Below are 13,696 nucleotides of genomic sequence, written 5' to 3' on the forward strand. Positions count from 1 at the left end.
ACTATTAAATAAAAATATAAAGATAGAAAGGGGGAGAGAGATAGAGACAAATGAGAGAGAGAGAGAGATACTTTATTAATATTTTTAAAAACTGAGAAGGTGGTTGTTGAGAACCCCTTCTTAGAGGAAAAAATTTTCATAAGTCCCTACCATCATTTCTTTAAGGAGACTTGTGAAAATTTTTACACTGGATAGGGGGCTGTTGGTAGCCCCTTCTCGGAAAAAAATTTGCACTTGTCCTCTCAAAGAGAGGGAAGGGACTTGTGAAATTTCTTTTGCCATGAAGGGGTTGCCAATAGCCCCTTGTCTGGTATTTCAAAAAAAAAACTCATAAATCCCCTTAGAGAGATAATGGAGGAGAGTTGCGAATTTTCTTTTATTAGGAAGGCGTTATTGAAAACCCCTTTCTTGGTGAGAAAAAAAATCAAAGCAAGTCGCATAATCTCACACACACACTCTCTCTCTCTCATCCATTTTTAATAAGAAAACTACTACTACATTCAAGAGACTATGGTTGGTCGTAGAAAAGTGATACCACTAGTGTGGTTATTGGAAAAGGGAAACAAAAAGCAAGCATAGTCCTACTATTGAGCAAGAAAGGCTTAGTGGAGATTGATCCTCATTGCCAATTAACTTGGTTTCTCTAATCCCCAAAGATTTGATATATTACAGTTGGTATAGCTAATAGTTATTATGTATTATAGTAGAAATATGTTACCAAATATAACTTATAACTACAATTTTGTAGCCCTACGATGACTAAGACCATTGAAGAGAAAATCATAATTCCAGCAGTGCAAGAAACAATGCAAGAGAGCTCCAGATCTATAGAAGTTTTTCAAATTGAAAAAATTCCATCAATTGCATATTCATTCAAATTTGTAAATGTTCTCCTTGATATTCCATTTTAATGCTTGTTTTAAATCGTGTATTATTATAGTCGAAATAACAATTGATGTAGCTTGTATAATTGACATGGATAGAACAACGAAGGAAGTTCTCCCAAATCTTATGTTGGAGGCATTATTGAGGGGTAGGAGGAGAGGAAGATACATGTCGTGGGTCCCCAAGATGAGAGAGAGAGAGAGAGAGAGAGAGAGAGAGAGAGAGAGAGAGAGAGAGAGAGAGAGAGAGAGAGAGAGAGAGAGAGGAGAATTGGTTGTAGTTCTGATGAGAAGGGGGAGAATAAGATGTGGTGGTAGTGCTAGTAGTGCTGGTGGAGGTGGTGTGGTGATGGTGGGAGTGGTGATGAAGGTAGTGGTGGCTGTGGAGGAGCAGTAGTGATGTTTGATATATGCCCACAAGAAAAATAGGGCCAAGACTTAGACTATGTGGAATAAAATTGTAGGTTGCCAAAAAAAGCTCACTCCAAAATCTCACTTATTGCATAAACTCAATAATTGATTGATGGAGACAACTTTAGACCTATTGACAAAAGTGGTTGCAAGGAGTAGAAAGACATATGGAGAGGTGGTTTAAGTTTCCAAGTAGAGGGATTGAAAGCTTAACTTTCTTTCTAAGGTGGCTAGTAAAGGGGTTGGTTTCTAGGCTCTTGAATATTGAGAAACAAAGACTCAAGAACAACTATATAGGTCAAAACCCTCCTATTTCCTCACTTGAGATCCTTCATGGGTCCTTATGATTGAAAATCTAAGGCACCAATGTTGGGGAGCTTGAATTTGACTTGAATGTAATGGTAGGAGTGAGGCTAGTCTATTGAGGAGCTAGATATCACTAGTGTATCTAGTGATCAAGAAGTAGAAGAAGTTAAATATGAAAGCACTATGAAGAAGAAATAGGAAGTTGTAGTTCTTCAAGAAGTGAACTACCTTAGTAGAAGAATCAAAGGAAGTTTGAAAGCCATTGTTTGAGTTAGATCTATCATGGAGAGCTTTCTCAACATATTCTCAAGTTTTGCATTAAGAAGAGGTCCTTTCTATAGAAGATATACAACAAATCAAGTTTACTAATGGAGGAAGAACCTAGAGGATTCCAAGTTTGAGTTATATTGTTCGCTTCTTTGTGACTCAACCACCCCATGAACCTTCTTGCCACATGAAATATTCATTAGGATGTGAAGTCCCCTAAGTGTTATTTTCATCGGTCCTTTGAATCTTCATGTGAAACACCGAAAGAACATCGGTGCTTTGCTAGGAGAATCTAGATGAGAAGCGCGTAATTCTATATTATGAGGCTAAAGATTTCTAAAACCTCCAGTTCCTTCATCCTTCACCATGTTTATCATACTTGTTTTTAAGTATGTCTTTAATTAGGCCAACAGTCTTGCTACGATATTCCTTGTGAGATTTTAAGGCCCCCTTTTCAATGTCCAATGTGGACAATTATGCCTCTTTGAGAGTGGTTAGCTAGTTCGAGGGCAAACAATAATGGACCCCCTTTGTCAATAGGTGGGTGAATGTTTGATTGATCAACAATGAAGAGTTTAGAAAATTGGCTGAATATTAAGAGAACACACTAAATTTGAGTTGTTTTTGGATGAATTTTAGAGCAAAATAGGTAAAATGTTATGGGCTATCTTTTAAGTTTTTAAGCTTAAAAATTTAACTTGATGATTAAAAAAACCTCTTAAAGAGTAACTTTTGGAATAAACTTCAGCCCTAATTTTGATTGTGAGTTATAAACTTCTAAGCGTTGAAAGTTCTAGGAAGTAAGGAAAGTGGCTTATTTCAAAGAAAAGGAGTTTACGTTTTTGCTCGGTTAGGAGGACGACAGAGTCAAGACTCAAAACGGTCATTTGGCCGTGTACACTTGTAACTCGTATTGTAAGGCTTCCCCGAGTGCACGGAAAGGTAATCCGCGGCGTCTATTGACCACCGAAAGCAGGATTGCTCGGTCAAACGCCAAACGAAGTCTCGACGCGGCGCCGTCACATAGTTACCGTCTCTTGCTCTGCCCTTGCTATAAATAGGGAGCGGAGTCCTCGATGTAAGCAATCATCTGCAGCTGCAGATCCGTCAATCATCACATTCGATCGTTCAACTCACACTTGATATCTAGCTGCTCCGATCAATCTTCTTCAAGACTCCGGTCCGGCACTGCAGAGCTCTCGACTCTCGCTAGCTCTGTTCCTTGATTAACTATATATATATATATACACCACGAAGGTCTGCAGCAGCTGTCTGGCGCAGATCAGATGGATACTCACCACATTAACGTCACTCTGTTAGGTGGGCTGTTGATCGTAGTCATGACGATCGCTAGCGATCTCGCCGCTGTTTCGAGCCAGCAGTGCACCACATACACGGTGAAGTCGGGGGACACGTGCTACGCCATCGCGCAGGCCAACGGGGTGTCCCTGTCGGACTTCGAGAGCTGGAACTCCGACATCGACTGCGCCAACCTCCAGATCGGCTCGCAGGTCTGCGTCTCGGCTCCGTCGTCGTCCAGTTCTCCTCCTCCAGCTAGCAGCCCCGCGGGGAACGGTAAGGTGTTCCGCGAGTACATCGGCGCCCTGTTCAACGGCGTGACGCTGAGCGACCTGGCGCCGGCGATCAACGCCGACGTAGAGGTGCACGTCATCCTGGCCTTCGCGATCGACTACACGTCGGATGGCTCGGCGTCCACCAACGGGCAGTTCAACGTCTTCTGGGACCAGGCGCGCATCGGCGCGGACGCCGTGAAGGCGTTCAAGGCGCAGCACAGCAACGTGAAGGTGATGGTGAGCCTGGGCGGGGATTCCGTCAGCGGCAACCCGGCGCAGTTCAAGGCGAGCAACGCCGACTTCGCGTCGGCCGTGGGCCAGCTCATCAGCCAGCTCAAGCAACAGGGCGTCATCTCCGTGGCCTCCATCGCCCCCTTCGACGGCGTGCAGAGCCCCTATTCCGCCCTCTGGGCCCAGTACAGCTCCGTCATCGACTACGTCAACTTCCAGTTCTACACCTACAGCTCCTCCACCACCGCCGCTGATTACGTGTCCCACTACAACGCCGCGTCTTCCACCTACGCCGGCGGCAAGGTCCTGGCCAGCTTCACCACCGACTCCAGCGCCAGCACCAACTCCGTCAGCCCCGACGTGGCTCTGGAGGCCTGCCGGCAGCTCCAGGCCAGCAACAGCCTCCCCGGCATCTTCATCTGGTGCGCCGACACCTCTTATGCCTCCTCCTCCTCCTTCCAGTACGAGCAGAGCTCTCAGGCACTGCTTGCCGGCGCCAGCAGCTGATTCTGACACACGATATTATTATATACAAGCTGGATTGTATCCTCCACAATAGAAAATATCGGCAAACGCCTGTACCCTTTACCAAAAGTCCAAAAGGAGCAATAAAACTTCGGGACACAGTAGCATGCGTCCACTTTACCTTTTGCTAACACTATAGTCTTTTACACGTCAGACTACGAATCACATATGCTAATGAGTACTAAAGACAATTGCACATGATAACATGATCTAATAATTTTTTCACATACGAAAGGTCTACCCAATAATAAATATGTCTTAAAGTGATGTTATGTTTTTCCACACATTATAATTGACACACAACATAATAAAGCATGTGATGAAATAGTGAATTTGATATTTCTTGCATCAATACATGACTAATTGATATATGGGCACATTTTCTACAAATTGAGTCATCTTTTGAATGCATTACGAACATAATAATACCACCCAATCACTATATTTGAACATGCCACTAGTTACTTTTAATATAACATGTAGTTAATGCTTTGCATAACTAATTAGAAATCATTGTTATTTATATATATATTAGTCTATACTCTATTATTATATTAATTGTAGTAAAGGTGAACTTTGAACCTCCATCTTTCTCTTGAACCTTCTAATCCAAACAATTTCCACCTTTTTGAGGCGGGAGCTTAAACACAGACACGTCTCTCGTATTTTCATGAAAGACACCCCCCTCCATCCCTCTCTCTCTCTCTCTCTCTCTCTCTCTCTCTCTCTCTCTCTCTCTCTCTCTCTCTCTCTCTCTCTCTCTCTCTCTCTTTCTCTCTCTCTCATATCCATTGCATGTTCCTTCCCCTCTCTCCCCCCCTCCACCTAATGTAGCCATGGGTACTTCTCTCAGTTCTCGATATGTTTTTTTTTCTTTCTATCTCTATACAATAATAGACTCTCTCTAGGCAACAATAAATTCTCTCTCTCCTCTCTCGCTCTCTCTCACTCTCAAAAGTAGTATCAAAGCCAGAAGCAATAGCCACATCCATGCGTAGCAACAGCAAGTGCCATGGTCATTGGCAACAATGGATGGTCACATTTGGTAGTGATGGGATTATTAGTCACCAAGGAGAGATACAAAGAAGAAGCATGCTAAAGAGAGAGAGAGAGAGAGAGAGAGAGAGAGAGAGAGAGAGAGAGAGAGAGAGAGAGAGAGATTTGTCAGGGTAGTTGTCATGTATGGTTCAAAGAAGCAATAGAAATTCAAGAGAAATAAATCCCAAGTGTAGGCTATATTTCTCACATATGAGCTTGATCTCAATCTCTATGCACCATACACATCTGCATTCAAACTATAGATTTGAGGCTATGGCTCAGAGACACAGGGGATTCACTAGTAGTAATAAGGAGACGTCACCTGCGTGCAAAAAATATATGGAAATACCCCTTATCTACCCCCTATTTAAGGGACCTTACCTTATAAAATGTACCTTTCTTCCCTTATATAACCCCCCTCCCTTACAGTCACGTGGTACCATATGCCCCGGACTCAAAGAAAACCCAATTCTAATTCAATCCATAAGATTTAGTGTGTGTGCCATACATAAGATCAAACATCAAACAATAGGTATGAGGCTCAAAAATAGGCATGAACTTGTATTAGAATAGTCCAGTACCTATGTAGCCCATATAGACTAGTAATGTCGTGTTTTAAAGCTTCTAGAATCCTCTCTTTTAGCCCCCATAGGCTCTGATTTGCTCTATTAGAATAAAAGATTTCCCCAAAACAATCTACATAAAAATCCTATTTGGGATACGAAAAAGTATAATCATCTCTAGATTGAAGGTAGTTCAATGTGATCCCTGTGCTTGAGACTACTACACCTTTGCCCACCAGCATGGTTAACGTAAGCACATAGGAGTTAGCATTAGTTGATTTAGCAAAAGTCGTACCTTTTGGCATCAGGATGGAAAATCTAATAGAATTTCGTGCAATGTTTGATAATTTCTATTCTTTCTTTATGGTTCAAAGTGTGAGACTCTGTTGGAGATCTACAAATTCTATTTTAGGTCTTCAAGCGTGTTGTCTTTGTTATCTATTTTTTAGTGTGTTAAAGTAGGAAAAAACACATGGGAATCTTATATGTTTCTCATGATTCAACTTCGATTCACAATCATGGGATTAAGGATAAAATTTTAAAATCTGCAAATAAGGAAGAGGATCACTTTTTCTCTTTAATCTAAAGGAGATTATGGTAGGTAGATAATTGAAGGAGTACCATTCTACATGAATGTATGTGTGTAGAGAACTTCTTTTCCACAATAGTTTTGACTAGAGCAAGAGCAAGACAATTGTGGGACTTAGAGGAATAGTTATGTAGGAAGGATGAAGATGCCCCTTTTCAAATCATAGAAGTAGTGTAGAATTTCAAGACATGGAAAATATTAGAGTGCTAATCAAAGGAATTAGTAGTAGACAGTATGAAATGAGCACATGGAAATATCTACCTACACTCTTCTATTGTTATGAGTACCCTAAAGTACAAAGGAGGTTACAAAGTTTGATTGTTGGAGCAACATTATTATCTCAAGTTGAGTTTCTCAGATGACCTTTGATCCATTACCACCATTGAAAAAGAGAAAGCAAACAACATCAACATCTAATAAGATGGCATAGCCACCCTAGAATCCACAAATCTGAATAGCAAAGTTTTCATGATAAAAGAAGCAGGACCTTGAATCTTGATTGCCATGTTGCGCAATTCAAGACAAGATGGATGCCAAGTGGATATGGAGCCCTTTATGATGATGATGTCAAGAAGCAACAGTTTGCAGGCAACATTTAATGGGAAGGCAATGGATTGATTTAGTGGTTCTGGATTGGGAAATTTTGATGACTATGATGACCTCAAACAAAGGTTTTTGGAGAGATTCTAACTAGATAAGAGATTATATCATGGGAAAAATTAAAAAATTAAGCAAAAATGTATGTTACTGTAGACTTATGCTCAGAAGACTTTGAACTACTTGAAGAAGGTGCCAAACTTAGACATACCTTTTTTGAAAATGAATATTTCTTATTTATCAAATGCTTGAATTGGAGAATTAGGAGTCCTATTACTAATGTAGAAATTGATCCCTGAAATGATAATTTTGATGATTTATTGCAAGTGTGGCAAGGGTGGAGAAAAGACTTGGGTTAAACTGATCAATGAAAACATGTAAGGAAGAGAGTTTAGAATCTGAGGATAAATTAGAGTCAAGATTAGAAGAAGAAGAGAAGACATCAAGATTCAAATCAAAATCAAAGGAGGAGTCAAATGATTTAGAAGATTAGGGCAGTAAGAAGAAAAAGTAGATTAAGAAGAAGAAAAGTAAGAAGGATACATGATCACCTAAAAACAAAAAGAAAAGCAAAGTTTTGTCTAAGAAATCTAAAAATAAACTAGAAAAGAAGTTTTTTCATATATGTTAGAAGAATGGACATGAGGCTACATCATGTTGGTATAATGAAAATCTAAGAAGTAGTTAGTGAGCACCTATGATGTATCCAAGACTAAGGCCAAGGGATTGTGTACAAGTAAATCAGGTAATCCCTAATGGTAGACAACAAGGTGGATATTGGGGACAAAGGATATTTCCCCCTAAACAACCTCAGAATAGAACGCAAGAACGACAAGATACACAAGGAGGACCATGTCGTTACTGTGGGACTCAAGGCCATTCCATTGGGCCAAGTTGTAAATTATGGGTAATGCATAGAATAGAGTGAGAAATGCTAGTAGTAGGAAGTCATAATGATGTAAGAAACAATATATCACAGGAACAACCAAATAAACCAGCCCTATTTGTAGTAGTGCTAATAGAATTACCTTCAAAAGTAAGTACTAAATAAGATCACATGTTAGTAGATTGCGAATTGTGAACTATAGTACCTAGTAAGGTGCCAGGAAATGTAGGAGATCGGTAACTCAAGGAGAGCTCAAGGATGCTTTGTATGACATATATGATTATTCAAACTGCATGGTGCTAGAAGATTCTAAGGGGGATATGGATACCATGGCCGTACATGATCCAAAGCAAAATCCGACATAAGTTGGGAAAAGCAAGAGCGAGTAAGAAATGCTCTTAAAGGGATTGCAAAAATACAAAGAAAGGAGAAAAATCATGATTTTAGTTCTAGAGAAAGAAGAGATAATGAGGATGCAAATTAAGGTCTAACAAAAGCAACTAAGGGCAACATACAATATTAAGAGTTCATGAAAGTAGTGGATCAATGGAGGTATTTCAAGCATTAGCTAGGTCATTATAAATAACCTTAAAGTAGATATTAGGCCTAATTCAAAGATTTAAGAAGTTACTGATAAAAGTTAGAGCACAACAACATAAAGTATTTAATGAAGTAATTGGCTAGTAGCAACTATTGGAATGTTAGGTAGTGGCTACGACTCATCATGAGTTGGGACAAGCTCCTACTATACAAGTGGAGTATGGGGGGAAACTGTTAAATGATGTTATCTTGGATGGGGGATTAGGAATGAATATCCTCTTGGAAAGGTTATACTTGTCTAACTCAACAATGAAGTGGTCACTAGCCTCTTTACAAAGTAAAAATGGTAGACTAAAGGAGATTACAACCATTGGAAATCCTAAAGAACAAGAAAATTAAAATAGCATGTGTTATTTTCAACATGAGCTTTGTGTTTTGAAAGACGGACAAGACGGAAGGGTCCTACCAAATGTTCTTAGGAAGACCTTGGTTCAAATCGGCAAAGTTGAAGCAAGATTGGAGAGTGGATGTAGTCATCTTTCCCCAAGGATAAAAGAAAATCTAGTTATGTACCTATAATAAGATTCTTTTAGATAAAAAAACATAGATTTGTGATTACCTAAACTATTACTCTACCACCATAGGAAGTAGAAGATGATGAGAAGGAAGAGTTCTTGAAGGTGAACCCTACAATTGTTCAGGAGGTTCCCATGTTTAAGATTGATGTGGAAAGTATATTTGAAGATGAAGTTCAGGAGGTTAATTTGACTACAAAAGATAACCCAAATCCTATAAAGGTTATTCTATATGTGAATGAGACATTTAAGTAGAGGTTGGTGGAATTATGTGAAGAATTTTAGGGTGTCTTTGCTTGGAAATACACAAACATGAAGGTATTTGACCCAACATGTGTTAGCACCATATAAAGCTAAAAAAGATGCTAAGCTAATCATGGAAAGGAGGTACCAAATGAATCCAAACTATGCAAAGTAGGTAAAACAAGAAATTGACAAGTTGCTAAGAGTTGGTTTTATCAAATCATTTAATGAGGTTAACATGGCTATCACCATTCTTTGTGATTCCCAAAACGAATGGAAAAAATCGGGTGTGTAGACCACAAGAAATTGAATGCAGTAATAATTACAGATCCATTTTATATCCCTTTCAGAGATTCATTATTAGATGATTTGTCTGAACATCAAATGTATAGTTTTCTTGATTTGATTTTTAGATTACAGCCAAATAAGGATGGTTCTAGAAGACCTTGATAAGATAGCATTCATAACCCAATGGGGAGCATTTATCAATACAAGTATGGACTTTAGATTAAAGAATAGACCAATGGAATTTCAGGGTGCAACACAAAAGACATTTGATCCATACATGGCAAGCTTCATGTGAGTCTTCTTAGATGATTTTTGTGTCTTTGGCAAACAGAGAACCATTTAAGACATTCAATCATATACTTAGTAGGGAGCATGCTATTGATGATTTCCTAAGCATATTAGAAGGAGAGGAATCCCATGAACCAACAAATGATAAGCCACTAGATGCTCAATTATTTGAAGGCCAAATTATTGATGTGGATTGTACTACGATTAGATATTGTAGTATTTCATTGAAGGAGCCATACCTAGTCATCTTACAAGGATCAATGGAGGAAGCAAGCATTGTGTAATAGACCTTTCTAGGTCATATATGGTATCTTGTATAAGAAAGAATAGATACTTAGGAGGTGTGTATCTAAATTTCAAAAGTTTTTAGTACTTCAAGAAGCACATGCATAAATTACAAGAAGCCACTTTTCTAGAGAGATAGAAAAGAAGAAAATATTGTAAGCATAATAATGGTGCTGCTAAAAGATGCACATGAATATGCCAAAAAGTGCGTTACATGTCTCAAGGAAGGACAATCATAAGCATGGGATTGGATGCAAGACCATCTAGTACTACCTTTGGAACCATTTTAGAAGTACTGGGAAATAGATTTTGTAGAGCCAGTTAAACTAGCAGCAAAGTACACTATAAAAAAGTATATCTTGGTTTATATGGACTACTATACAAAGTGGGTTAAAGCTCACATATTGCAGGATAATATAGAAAAGAGTGTAGCCAAATTCTATAGTCAAATATAATGACCAGGTTTGGTTATCTAATTGAGCTTGTAAGTGATTAGGATAAACATTTCTTGAATTATGTAATAAAGAAGTTGACTAACACACATGCGATCCTACATAAGAAATCAACATCGTACGACCCACAAGCTAATGATTAGGCTAAAACCTCCAACAAAATTTTATTGAGAATTCTAAAGAATGTTGTATAGGAAAATAAAGAAGATTGGGATACCACATTGGATTCAACTTTATGGCTATTTAGAACTGCATATAAGGTCACTCCATGGTTAACTCCTTTCAGGTTGGTGTATGGTTTCGAGACTTAGTATCAATGGAATTTATGGTTCCCAATTTATGAGTAGTAGTGTCGAGCATAAATTGGCTCCAAAGGATTCTCTTCTATGTCAAATGGAGTAATTGATGCAATTGGGGGAGGATCGAATCATAGCTTTGTATGGCTTTGGAGTTATTCATGATAGAAGGGAGGCATGGGTACAAAGACACATCAAGAAGAAGGTTTTTGGGAAAGGGTATTTAGTGGTGGTGTATAACTTCAATATGGGTAAGCACCCATGAAAGTTAAAACTCAGGTATGTAAGTCCATATCATATCAAGCGAGACATTTGTCAATGTATTTTTCTTCTAGAGGACATGCAAGGAATACCTTTGAAAATTGCTACAAATGGGTTTAGTCTTAAGAAGGTTCTAGTGAGTCATCAAGTGATGGCTAACTTAGTCATGATGATACCAATGAAGGGGTCAACTTAGTCATGGTGATTCCAATGAGTCATAGTCAACATGTTTGAAGCACATATCATAGATGCGACAAGGCAAGCAAGGGTGTGAAAGGTCTTACCAAAAGAACATGCATGGCAAGTAGTAGTTCTCCTTTTCACCATTTTTACTCATTGGAGAGGCTGAATGAACTACAACAACTTTTCATTGCCATGAACTAGATAAGGAGTGTCTCTCACAAGTTGCACGTTAGGAGGTGCTCGATGTAAGAGCTCACTGATTCAAAGACAATGGTGGAGTTCGACTCCCCATATGTCGAAGAGCAAGGTACACCTCTATTGATGTGCCAATTATATCTTCTCTCTTACAAAGTGGTAGTGCACCTCAATGTGTTTTGTCCTAGCATAGAACACAGGATTCCTAGCTAAGTATATGCTGCTCATGTTGTCACAATGAATGACAACTCGACCATCTCCCTACACATCCAAATCACCTAATAACTTTTGCAGCCATATCACCTCACATGTTTCCATAGCAGCACCTCTATACTCAGCCTCTATACTTGATAAAGCAACTATAGGTTGCTTTTTGCTGCTCCATGTAACTGCTACACTACCAAGGAAAAACATGAATCCACTAGTAGATCTCCTATCTGACATGCTACTAGCCCAATCTACATCTATGTATCCAAAGACACGTAAATCCTTACCTGCCTCATAAAAAAGTCCATAATGTAAAGTGGACTTCATATATCTCAATATACATCTAATTGCATCCAAATGAGGCTTTCTAGGCATCTGCATAAACTGACTGACAAGGCGAACTGCATAACTCAAGTTTGGCCTTGTGATAGTCATGTTAATCAAACTCCCTACCATCCTCTTGAACATAGTAGGGTCTTCTATCTCATCCCCAACGTCGGTACTTAGCTTCACATTTTGCTCCAATGGTACTGAAACAGGCTTACATCTGTCATACCATACTTGGATAACATATCCAAGCCATACTACCTTTGTGATAGCCATATACCATCATCACATCAGATCACCTCAATACCAAGAAAGTATCTCAGCTCACCCAAATCCTTCATCTCAAACTTCTTCTTCAAGAAGTCCTTAACTTCACCAATCCCATTGTCACTGTCACTTGTTGTAATATTTCCACGCAATAAAAGTTTGTTGGTTAGTTTGAAAGTTAGTTAGTTAATTAATAAGTTAGTAAGATTACTAACTAAAGACTAACTAAGGTAAAAACTAACTAACATTATGTACTTTGGATTCTCCCTTTGAGGAGTTTTAGGGAAACGTTGGACTATAAACTATAAACATAGGAATTAAGCTTTAGGGTAGTTTGTCCTTTAGCATTAGATTGACGCTCCTGGTCCTCGAGGCTGTGAGGGTGTTTGTGTGTTATGAGCATGAGGTCCGGCTAGTGCCATAGCCAGTGCCGGCCCATTTTAGGTCCCATCAGTGGTGCATCTGCCAAGAGCCGCTTATAAGTGGTGGTTTTCGGATCTAGGGTTTCTAAGGACCAAAAGGAAGTTGGTTTATGTCCTCTGACAAGGACCGTCAAGCCGAAATCCAAAAAGCAGAACGTGTTGAGAGGGCTAGACAGCGGTTGGAGATTGTAAGTCATTATTCTCCTCAAAGGAGTAGCCCGGTACATATGAGAGGCAATGGTCTTAGTAACCCAACTACTCCACACAGTCCATTAGGTGCAGGAGGAAGCGTAAGTTCTTCCTCTTCTCCACCAAGTCTACCCACTTCAAGTGGGGGGGTGAATTCACTCGTTCAAGCTCCTATTGTTAATCCCATGTTGCCATGGCCCAACCCATTGCAATTCCTGCAGCAGGGACACTGGATTTACTAGCTTTAGGAGTTTCCTTGCCCATTTTTAATGGGTTAGCAGAAGAGGATGTATAATTTCACATTTGTGAGTTCCAAAGATTGATGTTCAATTATCGCATCCAAGATGAGGGACATCTCATGATGTTCTTCAATATGACATTAAAAGGAAGGGCTGCGGTATGGTATCACAGCATAGAGTCTCGAACCATAACCACAATCGATCAATTCTATGCAGCTTTCCGAGGAGAATATGCCCCTGAAAGAGGTGGCCAATATTGGTTGTGTGTCTTGAATGTAACACGCCAAGACCGTCATGAGAATGTGAAAGCTTATGACAAGAAGCTGAAGGAAGTATTCCGTAAGTTACAAACTTACATTCCCATTCCACCGGCTGCCCAATTGCAATACTTTTTGCATGGGTTGGATTTTAATATCCAAGTACAATTGAGCAGTGTGGCCTTGGCAGATATAGACACTGCTATTACGTGGGCAGAAGGAGTAGAAGCACGATTACAAACGGCCTACTCCTCTCGAATGAATGTTAATGTGGGTTTAGTACCTGGAGGCAATCCATCATTGATGAATGG

At 39.5% G+C, this 13,696-nt stretch overlaps 1 pseudogene; it reads left to right on the top strand.

Moving 5' to 3' along the window:
- The first annotated feature begins 2,897 nt into the window (after positions 1-2,897).
- LOC148013296 (chitinase 2 pseudogene) lies at positions 2,898-4,323 on the top strand (annotated as a pseudogene).
- The last annotated feature ends 9,373 nt before the right edge of the window (positions 4,324-13,696 follow it).

The sequence above is a fragment of the Lygodium microphyllum genome, chromosome 26 (assembly GCF_053477565.2).
Source record: "Lygodium microphyllum isolate KBCC chromosome 26, Lygodium_microphyllum_v1.1.10, whole genome shotgun sequence".
NCBI lineage: Eukaryota > Viridiplantae > Streptophyta > Polypodiopsida > Schizaeales > Lygodiaceae > Lygodium > Lygodium microphyllum.